Source organism: Orycteropus afer, unplaced genomic scaffold, assembly GCF_000298275.1.
Source record: "Orycteropus afer afer isolate SDZICR_OR568_19922 unplaced genomic scaffold, OryAfe1.0 scaffold00044, whole genome shotgun sequence".
Taxonomy (NCBI): domain Eukaryota; kingdom Metazoa; phylum Chordata; class Mammalia; order Tubulidentata; family Orycteropodidae; genus Orycteropus; species Orycteropus afer.
In genome coordinates, this window is record NW_006921631.1 from 6,301,139 (window position 1) to 6,314,859 (window position 13,721).

The 13,721-nt window shown below is 43.4% G+C and overlaps 1 pseudogene; it reads right to left on the minus strand.

Moving 5' to 3' along the window:
* Positions 1 to 5,643: 5,643 nt before the first annotated feature.
* The window catches only part of LOC103194401, a 67,784-nt pseudogene continuing 59,706 nt past the window's right edge, over positions 5,644 to 13,721 (minus strand).

Here is a 13,721-nt window from a genome sequence, read left to right on the forward strand (position 1 = left end):
GTAGAACTTTTAAGTGATAAATTTGGGTATCTGGCTGAGGACACTTCTAAGTCAGATCTTAAAGGGGTTGTGTGGTTTCTCCTTGATGCTTATAGTAAGATGTGAGAGGAAAGAGATAGATTTAAAAATGAACTGTGTAAAATGAAAAACTGAACTTAAAGATTTGGAAAATTCTGTTTTACAAACTAAGGGCACATGTCCTAGGATGTTCACCAAGGATGTGGCTATACAATCTTTTGTTAAAGAAACAAATTGTGATCTAACCAACTACCATAGCAGAAAATCCATCAGCTCAGACTGAAAGGGACAAAGAATGAAAGGAAATAACACTATCTGCCTCTTGGAACTCTACAGGCAGAAAACAGGCCAAAGGAGCTATATCAGTTATTCTCCAAGGAGAGGGAAAAAAAAGTACTATCCCTGGAGTAGCTTGGAGATCAGCAGAACTGTTGGAAGGAGTTTGGGAAGCAGGGCCTTCTTCATTTCAAAGGGTAAGGCCACAGTCTCCTGGATGTCAAAGGGTGGGGTCACAGCCTCCTCTGTTTCAAAGAGTCAGGATCTTTGCCAATTCAGTTCTGGAGTACAGGGCTGCCATTAAGGTATGCTAGGAGGATAAGGCTGCCACCAAACTGAGGGGTAGGGCTGCCATGTGTGAGGGGTCTCCCAGGGCCAAAGGGGTGGGGTGACCACTCAGATGGACTAGGAGAATTGCGTCATCTAAAGCAAGGGAGTAGATTTGCCATTTTGGAGGGCTTTGAAGGCAGAAATGAAGCCCAGGGGCAAGGGGCCTCCACCCAGAATCCAGAGGGTGGAGCAGGGCTATTGCCCAGGTGGTATCAGAGAAGATAGGATTATTTTCAAGTCTTGAGAGCTACTGTAATTTGTTCCACTTGGTTTTGGACTTGCTTGGTGCCTACATCCCTTCTTTCCCTCCAATTTATCCTATTTGTAATGGAAATGTCTACTTTGTGCATATTCCACCACTGTAATATGGAAATAAAACCAAAAACGAAACTCACTGCCATCAAGTCAATTCCGACTCACAGCAACCCCCTTTGCGTTTCCAAGGTGGTAAATCTTTAAGGAAGTAGATCGCCCAGTCTTCCCTCCATGCAGTGGCTGGTAGGTTTGAACCACCAACCTTCTGGTTAGCAGCCCAATGCCTTGGGCACTACACCACCAGAGGTCACATACAAAGTGGAATTTTGTCCCAGAATGGAATATGTCTGAAGTTTCACCCATATTTGATTTAAATGATTCAGAAGTGAGATTTTAGACTTGGAGTTAAGACTCTTAGGATGATGTGATGGGGTGAATGTGTTTTATATGTCGCAAGAACATGGAATTTTGGGTGTCAAAGAGTGAAAAGTCATGGATTGAATTATGCCCCCAAAAAATATGTGCTGTAAATCCTAACTTCTATGCCTGTGGTTATAAACCCATTTGGAACTGGGTTGTCTTTGTTATGTTAATTAGGCAGAATTCCTGTAGAGTGTATCTTCAGTCAGGAGCTCTGGTAGCACAGTGCCTAAGGCATTTGACTGCTAACCAGAAGGCTGGTGATCCAAGCCACTCCTTGGAAGGAAGACTGGACAATCTACTTCTATAGAGATACCACACCTCAGAAAATCCAGGAGGGGTCAGTATGGGTTAAAATCAACTCAATGGCAGTCGGTCTCTTTTGAGATATAAAAGAGATTAAAGAAGCAAGCAGGGGAGAGATGGGGTAAGACAGATGCTAAGACACATGGCAATCTCCAAGGAACCAGGAAGCAAGAGCTAAAGAGAGAAGGACCTTTCTCCAGAGCTGACAGAGGAGAAAGCCTTCCCCCTAGAACTGGTGCTCTGAATTTAGACCTCTAGCCTCCTAAACTGTGAGAAAATAAATTTCTGTTTGTTAAAGCCGTCCACTTGTGGTATTTCTGTTATAGCAGTTCCAGACAACTAAGACAATATTCAATCTTGAGTTTTAAAAAAATCTGATCTTTCCCCATCTTTTTTTTTATTTTTTATTTTTTTATTTTATTTTGATTTGGGTGAAGATTACTTTCCCCATCTTTAATCATATATTCACTCATTCTATAAGCATTTATTGAACACCCATCAGGCCCTACAAGTATATGATACAGTCCCTGCCCTTGAGGAGCATTCCAGGAGGCCAGCAGTTACCTAGTGTCCTAATGGTGGTTTGAACAAAGTGCTCTGTGAACGCTATGAAGAGTTAGAGGGCATCTGGGAAGGCTTCCAGAAATTAAGACATTTGAGCTGCAGACTGGGTAGAGAAGGAATTTCCCATTTTTGTTAAATAACTTATCAATTTGTCAGTTACAATCACATAATTGAGAAATCAGCTGATTATATGCTAGGCACTTTACTAATCTCTGAAGACGTAAAAGACCAGGAAGACAGTCCCTATCTACAAAAGGCTTATACGAGGTATAAAGGCTGACATCACCATTCTTCCCTGCACCTTAAAGAACTCCACCCTTCTGGGTACCCTGGCAAGCTCACACACAGAAAGTGATTTGTTATATCTCCTCCATGACCTGCCTGGTCTTTAGACTTTTCCATCTTCCCATTCTTATTGCTTCTTGAAGTCAGAACACATCTAGACTCTTGAAGAAGCTCCCAAAACTGGCTTTCTGCTCACTCTAGGAATTAGCACTTCTGCCATATCATCCATGCTGCATCACAGCTGCCATCTTACCCAAGACATTTCAGAGTTTCCTATTGCCTATGGAGCAAAATCCAGGGCCAACTATAAACTAGCCTTTGAGAGCTGCAGCTGGCACCATGTTGGGCATAGCTAGGCAAGGAGTCTATGTATGAGGAAAACATCACCCCCTTCCTCCTGGTGGCTTGGATTTCAGACCCACTCACCTACCTACTATTAGCACCTACTATTAGCAACCCCTCCTTGGGTTTCTGAGGTGGTATCTCTACAGAAGTAGATTGCCCAGTCTTCCCTTCGAGAAGTGGTTGGTGGGTTTGAACTGCCTTAGGCACTACGCCACCAGAGCTCCTGTTTGTTGTTTTTTTCCTTTTGTTTGATTTCACCCACTTGGCCAGGCATCTACTATACTGGGTGGCCCCTGTGGCTTGATCTTATTACTTTCATTTTTCTCTCTTATTGCTCCCCTACCTCTCCCTCCAGCCTACTGGCCTACTTTCCTGAACAAAGTTGACGTGTTCTCCCTGTGCCTATTTGTTCATGCCTTTCTTTTCTCACCGCCCCCCCACCTTTCTTTCAAGGCTGGTTTTGAGTCTGACATACTCTGAACTCCTATAGAACTTATGGTCTGCACTAGTCATTCATTTCGCACTTATGCATTTGAAAATTATGCCCATGACATAGTACTGTTGAGTCTCATTCTCACTCCCTTATTGGACTATGAGTTTTTAAAAGGCAGGAATAAAATGGCATCTTTACCATGCTTAGTCCAGTGGGCTTAATGAGGGCTAAAGCAATGAGTGATGTTGTTGATAATGGTAACAATGACTTATACAAAAATGTCCCAAAGACTTCCAGTAGGTAAGTGGACTGTAGAGAATGAGTGTTTCTTAATGCTTCTTGGTCTAGTTTGAATTCTTAATATTGGGAAATAATAGAACTCAGTTTCTTCTCAAATATAGTAGTCCTTTCATAGAACAAAAGTGGGAGTCACCTCTCAAAAGAGGGTTTTATGCTGAGATTTTCAGGAATCTCCAAATCCCACTCCTTGAATATCATGTCCCACCGTAAAAAGTTTACTTCCTGCTTAAGAATCAACACATCCTCGGCCTCTTGGTTTCCTCTTCACTTCCTTTACCAGGCCTAGCAGTTGCAGTTTTGTTTTTATTTCTGGTGTTTTGACAAAGAAACTCCAAACGCAACAGTTCCACGTCCTGTGGTAGATGCAGGGTGCACAGTAGTTTCTCTCCCTCTTTTCCTCCCAGGCTTTTCCTTCCCTCCCTCCCAACACATGAGTGATTTTTGTAGCTTGTAGAATCACACATCAATTACTAGACATCTCAGCTTGTAGACTGGAGGGCCTTCTCTTTTCATGGGCCTCCCCCAAGCCACACAGGAAATTGCATGGGTTATCTGTTTCAGGGCCTTTGCTACACTCTGTTCCTTCCTCAAAGGGGCTCAACTGAGGGAGAAGAAATGCAGGATTCCTTTGGTGTCTTCCTCCAACAAAGTTCAAACTTGCATTTGGCCCTCTAGCAGTGACCTGTTTTAAAAACTTGCTTTCTTCTTTTCTCCTACCCATTTCTGCAAGAGATTAGGCAGGTCACAAATCACATTGAGCCTCCAGTCCAGGCTTGAGGCACCCAGCAATCTCCCAGTGGAGGAAATCAATTTTAAAAGCCTTACCCATCTCAATAATCTGGGTGTCCCCTGAGCCATCACCTGCCTCTGCCCAGAAGCTCTAGCCAGTTCAGAGAGATTCCCATTGCTTTGTGCTTATACCATCTTTGAGATACATCCTAAAGGCAGACTTGTGAACACCACCTAGTGAGCTTTTCTGTATGTGTACCTAACTTAGGAGAGCACAAAACACCCCCCACCAGCCCCCACCCTTGCCCGCCAACTCTAATCTGGCTGAGTTTCTCAGCCTTGCGAAAGTTTCTAAAAAAGGTCCATCTCAGACTCTAGAGGGTCCCATGCTCCCTCATACTTTATAAAAGCTCACTAATCCCTGTTCCTTGAAGGTAGCCTGAGTACAGCTACCCAGGGAAAGCCAATTGTCCCTGCAGAGAGGTCGGAGAACTTTGCAGGCCAAGCAGTGACTCTGGCTTAGAAGAGATGACCAGGTCTAAAGGGTAAACCAGAAGCTGGGAAGAGATGGCAGAGTTGATCTCAATTCTGATTCCTCTTGACCACAAACTCTGTTTTCCTTTGAACAAGGGCGGGAATCACTTAGAAGTTTACATAAAGTTTGCACTTTCTCTTTTCTTTCTTTCAAAAGCCCCAGGCCCTGCTAAGATTGACTTAGGGCTAAATGTCAAGTTGTGGAGCAGGGAGCAATGCGGGAATACATCTAGCCTCTCCTTTGGAAAGTGATTGGCTGGATTCAGCTAAGGTTGCAGCAGTACCATAAGAGTCCCCACGAATCCACTCAGCAGGCAGAGGAGTTGTGGCCCTTACTCTGGTGCAGCCCCCAGATGTGGCCAGTACACCCCAATCAATACACACCATCTCAGAGGGCTGGGGTATCCAGAGGAGTGTCAAGTTTTATCAGAAATAGTGTCTGCCCAGGGAGGGGAGCTTTTCAGAAAGTTATGAGAGGAGATGTGACTGAGGAAGAGGGACTTCAGGAACAAGAGGACGACTGGACCTTTTCCAAGGCCAGTCTGCAAACAAAAGAGAAGCCCACAGACCCACACTGAAGACAAGCCTCACTTTGCCAGTTCTGTTTCTTTTTCAATACCCATTTTTCAGATTCAGCAACTTCTGCTTTTTGGCAGAGTTTGAGCTCACATGTTTCCCCATTTGCAAACCTTAGCAGTTACTAACATTTTTCCCCCCCCCGAAGCATTTAAGTTGCCAACCAGAATAACTGGACCTCCAAAAAGGCCTCTCTTTTCTCCCTCCACGTCCTTCCCTGCACACCCACTGCCTGCCCAGAGGAGTTTCCTAGGTAGGAGTGGGAGCGATCCCTAGGAGTTGGCGAAGGAGGCGTCGGAGGAGCGAGCGTTTGCTCTTCTCTCTTGCAGCAGCGCTGAGCCGCGAGCTCCCTCCTCCGACCCAGGACAGCTGCCCGGGGAGGGGGCGCCCTTGACCCCGCGCCCCGCGCACTCGGGCCCGGCGTCCTGCAGAGACGTGCGCCCTGCGCCCCCAGCCAGGGTCCTTTACCTCCATGTCCTCCAGGTGCCGATTCCGCCGCGAACTTGCCCTCTCGCTAGGGCCGGTGCTCGCGATGTCTGCAGTCTGCTCCTTCCCGCCCTGTCCGGGCTCGGGCTGCGGCGGGCACAAGGCTAGTGCGCGGCGGCGCGGCGAGCCCGGCTCCACTCGGCTGCGGGACTGCCCGGGCCCAGGGGCCCAGCTCGAGAGAACGAGGAAGGAGGAGGAGGGAGGCGGGAGGAGGGAGGAGGGAGAAGGGAGGGGAGGGGTTGGGGAGGAGGAGAGGGAGGCAAGCGATCAGAGTTTAAATTTAGACACAAATCTAAACAGATACTGTCCCTCCCAGGGCAGGACTCAAGAGAGGGAGCCACGACTCCATTAATCTGCCCAAACATGGGGATGGGACAGCAGCCTTGCCCCTCTTTCTCACTAAGTTTCTCCAGGACCCTGGCTTTTGCCACAGTTTCAATTCTTCTCAACCCCTCCCTCGTGTAATGTGCCTTCTTTCTATTGCCCTAAACATTAGAGTTATTCTTTCATTCTTATTTTCCCTACTTTCTAGTCCCTTCTTTTATTTGCATCATTACCGCTTTCCTTACCCCTACCCCCGACTCCCTTTTTAAAAACTACGTTAATGTCTACCTGGTTTTCCTGGAATTTTTGGTGCAAAGTTAAGAGGACTCTTTCTCCCTGGTCCCAAACCTCTGTAATCTCTCCTGGCCCCAAAAGAGGCTTCCATAGTCAGCATGGAACTGACAGGACCAAATTTCCCTTTTACATCTCTTTTCCACTACACCTTCTAGTCTCACATTTTCAGGAAACCACCATCTATCAGTCCATCATCTATGTTCCTTCATGTTTCATCTTCTACAGAAGGAAAACAACGTCAAACAGCTTTTCAAGATCCCTGTAGCTGTAAATCGTTTCCTCTCTCCCTGATTTGATTGATGCATTTGGTTTTATGAGAATTTCAGCTCCCACAAACTGCTTGCTAGAGTGCCTTTTCTCTGTTCCGAAAGAATACAGTAAAGGGCAAGATCCTGAACATCCGATTCCCATCAGTAACCCTCCCCCAGGGCAGTCCCAGCCCTCTGGGCAGCGAAAAGGCTGCTGGGGAGGGATGCAGGGACTGGAATCTGGACCACGTTCTTTCTCTGCTTCCAGTTTCCACTCTTCCCGCCAGCCCCTGGTGCCCCTTCTGGATTCCTCTCCCTAGGGTAAAGAGGAAGAAGGGGGAATGACTTCAGAGTTTTGTGAGTGAAAGGGGATGGGCTGGTAGGGGTGCCTTCCTGCAGTTCTACAACATTCTCCTGCCCGTCTCACCCCCAACCCCTGACACAGATTCGGTCAAGGAAAGGGAGCGATATCACCAAGGCCAACAGTAGAAGGGCGATGGTGAGTTCTATGGAGGGAGGCATGTGGAGAAACCAGGCAAAGGAAATAAGCTTAGAGTTAGCTCACAATAAGAAAAACTGCCTTGACTCTACCTAGCGCTTCAACACCACCTGCAGACTTCCGGGTACTTAGATTGCTGCTGTAGTTACCAGTCTTGAAGACATGAATACCTTCCTGTCATAGAACCTTTTAAGGCCCAACTTTCTAAAACAGCCCTAATGCCAGAGTTGTTTCTAGCTCCTTTAACTTAGCCAAGAACAGAGGCAACATCCCTGATTTCAGCGTTAGACAGATAGAAGGTTGCATTGTAGCTCTGCTGCTCTTTAACTGTGTTTCCTTAGACAAGCCACCAAAACTCTCTGATCCTCATTTTCCTCACCTATATACTCTGGATAAAGAAGCTATTTGTATAATGCTTTACCTCAAGTACAAGTTAAATGACTAGGAGCCTGGTATGTCTTTTGTTTAAAGCCTGGCGCTCGGGGCCCAATGAAAAGGGATCCTACCCCCAGGAATGAATGGTGAGCCCCCTCCTATTCCAACCACAGAGCCACACTAGGGGCTAGGAGGCAGCAAGAAAGTAAATTTCCTGGTACCCTGCAAAGCATACTTGTGATTTCTACTAAAATCTCATAACTTTTCTTTTAACCTTGCACTATGAGGTGTTTCCTTTCTCCTTCCCCCTAACCCTTCTTTTGGCCCAGAATGGGGTTGCCCCAACACAGATTTCTGGCTTCACAAACAGGAGGGTGGAAGTGCTTACCCAGAGGAAACCGTTAGGCCCAGATAGCATCACAATCACCCAAGGTGACTTGCAGCTGCACCCCACACCCTGCCGAGGCCCTTCCCTTGACTGAGAACAGATGACCCACAAAGCAAACAGGCTCTTTCTCTGCCATGCTTTTGAGTCCAAGGCTGAACTCTGTTGGAGCTTGCCGAAGAGTCAAGAGTACAGAGCCAGGAGTTATTCCAGAGTTCTTTGGGCCCCAGGCAGAGACCTTCACTGAGTGGAAGGTATAGGCAATGGGGAGGAAGAAGGGGAAGCGAGGAGCAGCCATAAGCAGGCGTGCCCTCCCTTGCTTTGCCCTCCCACCCTTCCAGAAGTCAGAATGGAGGTAACCCGGTTAGTAAATGCCTGTATTTCCTGGGTTACTAGCTTGCTTTGTGGGCTGGGAGGAACTGACAGCCCAAAAGGAAGGGAAAGTGGCTTTCTGAGGGGTTGGTTCTCCTCTTTTTCTGGGGTGCTGGCTGGCCCACAAGGAAAAAAAAAAAAAACAGAAAAACAAAAACCCAACTCATTCGACCACCACAAGTGACTGTCATTGAGAAATGGCATTGAATACCCTGAAATGAAAACACAAAGGCTTGTGTGGTTTTATGTGTTTAAAGAAACAACAACGGAAGTTTTCCCAGAGGAAGACGGTATCTGTTTTAAACATGTGAAAAGCAAATGCAGGAGGAATGTAGCAAGGCAGCAGTGGGAGCTGAATAAGGAAGGTATTGGGGTGGTAGAAGGCAGCCATCAGGGATTGAGAAGCTCACGAGGAGGGCCTTCCTCTGGGTCTATTGGGCAGTGACCTGCTGCTAGCAGACTGACTGCATAGGGAAACTGAGCAAATGAGTAGACATGTTGAGGGCAAAGGGAGCCAGGTTTCTTGGTGTTGGAGAAAGGTGTTACAAACATGCAAAGGAGGAGGGCTAGAATGGACCCTGTGGTGTTGGACTGGAATGGGAGGTATTAGTATGAGCTCACGGTTTTCTAAATAAATACATAGATACAGAAATAAATGCAGGTGTCAATGTGTATACATACATACATGTATCTCCTAGCTTAATCCACAGAAAGGGTCTAGGAGCAGAGATACCCCAGCAACAATAAATACACACAGAGCCCAGATCTTGGTTTGTAAATACCATTCTCCACTAAAGGAACCAGGATTCCTTGAAGGAAATGACTAATTCCTGGGCTGGTGCAGGTAGAGAACAAGACAAGCCTGGGTCATCTTGTGTCAGAAAATTCTCAGTGAATGATGGAGAGATGTTAAAAGGACACAGAAGTCACCTTATAGGAGCTCCCACTGGCAATATTGGGATAATTTAAGCATCAATATAAATAATGGTAATTAGATAATATTTCACCAATGCTTTTAGTGCAGTTTAGACTTCGTCCTTCAATGCTATCAGTTCTTGATCATATGCTACCTCCGGAAGTGGTTGAATGTCGACCAAATCTTTTTGGTAAGGTGACTCTGTATATTCCTGCCATCTTTTTTTGATGCTTCCTGCATTGTTCAATATTTTGCCTGTAGAATTCTTCGATATTGTACTTTTTCTTCAATTATTTTGGCTTGAGAAATACCAAATGTGTTCTTTCCTTTTGGTTTTGCAACTCCAGGTCTTTCCACATTTCATTATAATACTTCACTTTGTCCTCTCAAGCTACCCTTTGAAACCTTCTATTTAGTTGTTTTATTTTGTCATTTCTTTCACTTTAGCTACTATCCATTCAAAAGCAAGTTTCAGCCTATTCTAACATCTGTTTTAATCTTTTCTTTCTTTCCTGTCTTTTTAATGATCTTTTGCTTTTTTTTCATGTATGATGTCCTTTATGTCATCCCACAACTCTCTCTAGTCAACAGTCATTGTGTTCAATGCATTAAATCTATTCTTAAGAAGGTCTCTAAATTCAGGTGGAATATACTCAAGATTGTAATTTGGCTCACATGCACTTGTTTTAATTTTCTTCAACTTCAGCTTGATCTTGCATATGAGTAACTTAATTGATGATCTGTTCCACAGTTGGCCACTGGCCTTGTCTGACTGATGATATTGAGCTTCTCTATCTTCTCTTTCCACAGATGTAGTCAATTTGATTCCTGTATATTCCATCTGGTGAGGTCCATGTGTATAGTCACCACTTATGTGCGGAAAAAAAACATATTTGCAATGAATAGATCATTGATCTTGCAAAATTCTGTCATATAGTCTCTGGCATAATGTCTATCACCAAGGCCACATTTTCAAACTACTGATGCTTTTTATTTGTTTTCAACTTTTGCATTCCAATCACCAGTAATTATTAGTGCATCTTGATTGTATGTTTGATCAATTTCTGACTGCAGAAGTTAGTAAAAATTTTCAATTTCTTCATCTTTGACATTAGTTGTTGGTGCGTACATTTGAGTAATAGTCATATTAATTGGTATTCCTTGTAAGGTTATGGATCTTATCCTATCACTGACAACATTGTATTTCAGGAGAGATTTTGAAAAATTTTGATGATGAATGGAACACCATTCCTCTTCAATTTGTCATTCCCAGCGTAGTAGACAATATGATTGTCCAATCCAAAATGGCAAATACCAGTCCATTTCAGCTCATTAATGCCAAGGATATTGATCTTCAAGTATTTCATTTAATTTTTGACAACTTCCAATTTCCCATGACTCATATTTCATATATGCCATATTCAGATTATTAATGGATATTTGTAGCTGTTTCTTCTCATTTTGAGTCAGCACATGTAGGTCCCGAAAGCTTTATTCCATCCACATCGTTAAGGCTGACTCTACTTTGAGGAGGCAGCTCTTCCTCAGTCATATTTTAAGTGCCTTCCAATGTGAGGGGCTCATCATCTTCCAGCACTATATCGGACAATGTTCCACCACTATCCATTACATTTTCACTGGCCAGTTTTCTCAGAAGTAGATTATCAGCTCTTCCTAGTCTGTCTTAGTCTGGAACTTCTGCTGAAACCTGTCCACCATAGATGACGCTGCAAGTGTTTGATACACCAGTGGTATAGCTTCCAGCATCACAGCAACACGCACAAGCCACCATAGTACTACAAACTGACGGACAAGGGGTGGAACCATAGATTCTAACCCATTAATTAAAATAGGAGGACATGAATTGATACTGATACATGTAACTGGATAAATAAAGGTGGTGAAGAGAAAGATTTCTTTACAACAGAAGGTCAACTTATAAATCTAAGAAAAAAATTTAGAATATTTACTATCTGGCTACATCAATGTCATGGGATGCTAAATGTAATGGGACAAGGCCTGGGATGTTATACAATTTCAAAGTTTCTCCTTACAACATACTTATTCCTTATAAAGGAAGAAAAAGTAACTTTACAGAGGACAAACCTGACAGATCCCACAGTAACTATCTTATCAGAATTAATACCACCAAGGTGAAATTAGTCCCTTTATGTGGCCTTTTGCCTTGGTTCTTTAGAAAAACAGTTTAAGATTGTCCTCCTAAGCCCTAAGGAGTTACCTTTGTCCTAGTTTTCTACTAGAGAGTTTGTTACTTTTGTCCAGGTTTATTGACATTTACTGGGTAGGTTGTAAACAACTAGCCAGTTTGATATTTTTTGTTTGGCCCTGGGCTATAGCACCTTACAGGGACTGGTAAATAGCGTTGCAAGTGAAGTATCTGTAGCTTACTGTGCAAATGAAGTGTCTGATCCCTGCTGGGAAAAATAATGCTTTGAAACTGACCAGCAGTTTATGTATATAAACAGCCAACTCCACAGAGGTTTCAGAGACAGGAAGAAGCAGGAAAAGAAGTAACTAGAAGCTGAAGGAGGAAAGAAGAGAGAAGAAGCAGAGAAAGTGAGAAGGCAAGAAACTTCCTATAAGAGTTGTTAACACAGATCAAGGGCTGTAACACTGAAGACCATGAGATCCAGAAGGGACTTGGCAGCAACAGGCTCAGAAAGGATCCTATAGTAGAGTTAGTGATGACAGATGGCAAGGCCAATAGGAGCCTGTGCTGAAGGGGCCAAAAGAAGGCCTGTATGGCCAAGAGGAGCTGGGAGAACAGTCCTGTGCTGAAGAAGCGAGACTTTGCCTACATGCTTCCTGATCCTAATTCTTAATTGTAGTTTGTTTCTTCCTTAATAAACTACTTAGCTGTATATGGTCTGTGAATTCTGTGTGTCCATTGCAATGGATTATTGAATACAGAAGAGAAGTAGAAAATGCCATGGGAGCAATGGCTGGTGTCAGAATTGGTAAGAAGAAAAAAAAAAATTGGAGGGTAGAAGTATGTCTGACATCCACTTCACAGGAGTCAGTTTTGGGCTAATCCTATTTATTATCCCCTCAGAAGTTGGACAGGTTCTCATGTTACTACTAATATCCTTTTACAACTACCAGTAATGGGATACATTGACCTCATGTCTCACAAAATAGGATGCATTGAGAAATATCACCACATCTGTGATATTCTGCAATGCATAGGAAACCTTGGACAAACCCAAATAGGAAGACATTTTGCAAACAGACTGGTCTGTAATCTTAAAAAGTACCTATGTTTAAAAATGTCAGGGAGACCACATGATCGTATCAATCAATGCAGAAAAGGCATTTGACAAAATCCAACACTCATTCCTGATTAAAAAAAAAAACACTGAACAAAATAGGATTGGAAGGGAAATTCCTCAACATAATTAAGGGCAGGTATACAAAACCAATGGCCAACATTATTCCCAATGGGGAGAGCTTAAAAGCATTCCCCTTGTAAACAGGTACCAGACAAGGATGCCCTTTATTACCACTCCTATTCAACATTATATTGGAAGTTTTTGCCAGAGCAATAAGGCAAGAAAGGGAAATAAAAGGCATCCAAATTGGCAAAGAAGAAGTAAAAATATCTCTATATGCAGATGATATGATCTTAAACACAAAAAATCCCAAAGACTCAGTAAGAAAATTATTGGAACTAACTGATAGTTTTAGCAAAGTGGCAGGTACAAGATCAACATACAAAAATCAGTTGGATTCCTGTGCACTAACAAAGGGAACTCTGAAAAGGAAATTAGGAAAGCAATACCATTTACAATAACCATCCAAAAGATGAAGTACTTAGGAATGAATCTAACCAGAGACACAAAAGAGCTATACAAAGTAAACTACAAAACACTATTATGACAAAACAAGAGAGAACTACACAAATAGAAGACTATGCCATGCTCATGGATAGAAAGACTTATTCTGAAAATGTCAATACTACCCAAAACTATCTTCAGACATAATGCAATTCCAATCTTGAGTCCATCATCTTTCTTTCAAGAGATGGAAAAATTAATCTCCAAATTTGTATGGAGAAGAAAGAAATCCCAGAAAAGTAAAGCACTATTAAAGAAGAAGAAAGTAGGAGGCCTCACACTTCCCAATCTCAAAATCAACCATACAGCCATGGTAGTTAAAATAGCTTGGTGTTGGTACAATGACAGATTCATACATCAGTGGAACAGAATTGAGGATCCAGAAATAAATCCATCTACTTATGGGCATCTGACCTTTGACAAAGGGTCAAAACTCATTACATGGGGAAGAGATATCTCTTTAATAAATGTAAGTGGCTAAACTGGATATACATTTACAGAAAAATGACACAAGAGCCATATCTCACACCATATACAAAAGTGAATTCAAGTTGGATCAAAGACCTGAATGTAAAACCTAAAACCATAAAGACTACT